Source organism: Ammospiza nelsoni, chromosome 16, assembly GCF_027579445.1.
Source record: "Ammospiza nelsoni isolate bAmmNel1 chromosome 16, bAmmNel1.pri, whole genome shotgun sequence".
In the NCBI taxonomy this organism is placed as follows: Eukaryota; Metazoa; Chordata; class Aves; order Passeriformes; family Passerellidae; genus Ammospiza; species Ammospiza nelsoni.
The window spans coordinates 1212998-1216444 of record NC_080648.1 but is presented as its reverse complement, the minus strand read 5'-3'; positions in this window follow the sequence as shown (position 1 = coordinate 1216444).

The following is a 3447-nucleotide window of genomic DNA, read 5'->3' as shown; positions in this document are numbered from 1 at the left end:
CAGCCTCAGTCATGGCCCTGGGCATCAGCACATCCCTGGGAAAAGCACTTATACAGACAATTATTCAGAGGAGAATGAACCATTCTGATGAACCTGTGCCCACGTACCTGGCAAAGTTCCTGAGCAGTCTGATATTGCACTCCAGAGGAATATTACCCGTATTCCACAAATTTCAGGTGTGTAACGTGAGAACTTGTCAAAGGCAGACTGAGAATCAGCTTTTAGGATGCAAAATGTAGTAGACTTTTGAAGTTAATGTAACTTGTAGGGTGTCACACAGAGCATCAGAAAGCACAGAAGTTTGGGATTTGTTTGCCAGATTTTTTAAAAAACATTTAAAAGGTTTAAACCAGTTTAAATCTTAAACAAATCCCAAATTAATCACACGTCATTATCATCAAAATTACAGTTGTCTGTACATAGGCAAAAATATGGGATGGTGAAAGAAAATGTAATAAAACTGTAACACTAAGGCTAAGCCCTGACAACTCCACAGTTGTGGAGGGAGTTTTTGGTTTAATGTCTCCTTGGCCAATTTCATGCCCCCAGGACAGTTCCTCTCACACCAGCAATACCCTGTGTCACCATCTTTGCTGCCCCTGCAGCAGCACTGGGAGCAGAGGCAGCAGCTGATCCCAGCTGGGTCCTGCAACACTCAAACCACTCTGAACATCCCCTGGGAGCAGGTGTGAAGGACACAGGACCTGCCTGCACCAAACCCCAGCCACACACCAAACCCCAAACCCCAAACCCCAAACCCCAAACACACACCAAACTCCAAACTCCAAACCCCAGCCATACACCAAACCCCAAACACACACCAAACCCCAAACTCCAAACCCCAAACCCCAAACCCCAAACACACACCAAACCCCAAATTCCAAACCCCAAACACACACCAAACCCCAAACTCCAAACCCCAGCCATACACCAAACCCCAAACCCCGAACCCCAAACCCCAAACCTCAACAACAGTGACCAGGGCAGAGTCCAGACTAGAGGAGGCCACAATCCTGAGACCTTGGCCAGTGTCCACAAGTGATTTTTAGAAAAAAGGCATTCCAAGAACTTAACTCAACCCTACAATGGAAAGCATTAAGAGCATCCCCAGGCAACAGCAAAGAATTACATCTGTGTGTCCCCTTCCTGATCACAGCATGCCATGGCACCCATGTGCCACCACCACGGAGCTGAGCTGAGCCCTGGGCTTCCCAAACATGCCCGTCCAGACTGAGCTCCTGCTGCCTCAAGAGAGCAGTGCTGTTGTAGGGTGGGCTGTGGGTATGATTCCATTTTGGCATAATTAACCCTATTGGTGCAGGCATGTGTCAATCCCAATTTTTCTGAGTCCCCCAGTAAACATGATGCCTTCCTTTTGAAATCAATTATAGGCAAAGAAGATCTCATGAAAACAAAAAAGCAGTTCTGGAAGGAGCAGTAAGACCTGGTAACTTGCATGCTTGCTATTTCCCAAGAACTGTAGAGACAGTAAAGGAAGTAAAGGAAGCCATTCCAAATGAATATATCAGCAGTGCACTGGAATGAGCCAAGAAAAGATTACTTTTACAGTTATATGTAAGTACATGTCCTACTTTTTTTCAACATGAAATAAATAACCTTGATGCAAAAAGGGCAATACAAATATTGCAAATCCTATTTCCTGTTCATCACTCTTCCAAAAGAAATATAAGACTTGTTCCTAAGTAAAGGTGCTTATACATATCCATGTCTGCTAAGCAAAACACATAATCATTAGAACTAGTCTAATTTCAGTAAAAAGAATATTCTGATAGTCACAAATTTATTCCTTGTGATTTACAGCTCCATGGTTTTATCTTCAAGTGAAATATTTAATTTCTTCTTATATTGAAGCATCAAAACCATATAATTAATATGTAGTCAGGCTAATCCTTAAGAACTATAAATCAGAAGCATTATATAAACAAAAGTGTCGTCTTGAACAAGATTGGGAGTGCAGAAAACTACTTATATCTCACTTTTATAATGAGGCAGTGACTCAGAGCAGATAGAAAATGATTAGTTTTCCTTCCAAAGTAGAAAATATTGCTTCCATCTGTAAAGTATAATATTGTGATGTCATAAAGTTTTCCTAAACACTGAATTTACCCTTATTCCCTCTCAATCATTTTAAAAGAACTGCTCTCTCTTATAGAGCTTGGATTTAAATCACAGTAACACACCAAGAAGATGAATGACATTGCTGTTAGATATGGCTAAAATTGGATCCTTCAGCACAGGTGAATGATGAGACAGCGCTTCTCTTCTTGATATATTTTCTTCTTCTATTAGTTTCCTTCCATGGCTGGGATTTCAGTTTGAATTTTAATGTACGCGGTTGCTGCTAATCTTAGTGTCTGATTTTTTTTCCAGCGCCCTCTTATTGTATAGACAATTCATTCTCCAAAGCAGTAATACACTGAGGCTTGTGAGTGCCCAGGAGATAAAGCAATTCAGAATAAAGTTAGAGCCAGCTCTGCAGAAAGGCACAGACAACAGGTCAATATTCTCAGAAACAACCCCTTGCCACACAAACAATGCACACCTCTGGATCAAGGCTGTCCCTCGGAGGGCTCCCATCCCACAGAACAGCGTCCCTAGGAAGTCACCAGGGAAACATGATGGGCATATCCAAATTCACAGCTTTAGATTTTATTGAAAGGGTGAATTGCAGCCTATTTCCTGCTTTACAGAGTCTGCCACAGATGCACACAACCCAAACTGCAATCAATGCCAGTAGTTAAGTGTGAGCACTCAGATTATCCCCCCCAAAGCCAGTTGCTCCTGGGAAACCATTCAGAGAAGGAAACTGGTTAACTATTTTTTGAGGAAGCAATTTTTCTGATGTGATTTGCATGGTGTTGTTGTTTTATCTTTCTGTCTAAAAGCCTGATGAGCTTGCATAACTTCTGCTTAATTCTGGAAATATGAAAACAAAGTTTATTAGGAAAAGGTTAATTATATCCTTGCAGGATCGAAGGTTGGGTGTAAAGGTTGAGGTAAAAGTTTGAGAGGATTTTTCATCGAAATGGACCCACTCAACCTCTGGGAACAATCTGTAAGATGCTTACAGAGTGCATGGGCTGAAATCCACTCTTCATTCCTAACACGAGCATAATGGAGCAAGGACCAGGGACAGAGATGGCAACTGGGAGTGCAGCAGGCAGCTCTGTTCTATGTGTAGTGATTATTTTTACTATTTTGGCATGTGATCAGGCAGAATTTCCTAAACATTCACTTTCTCATTAAGAAGTGTGAGTCTAAGCAGCAATCTTGACACAGGCCATTGGTTTCTTCGGTCTCCAAAGATGATGGTGATCATTAGGACTGACATCACCTGAAAGAAGAGTCAGACAGTTTACATGAACATGGATGCTGTTGTTAAGCTGTATGATGTGCTGAGAAGGAAAAATGCATGAAACCTTTACT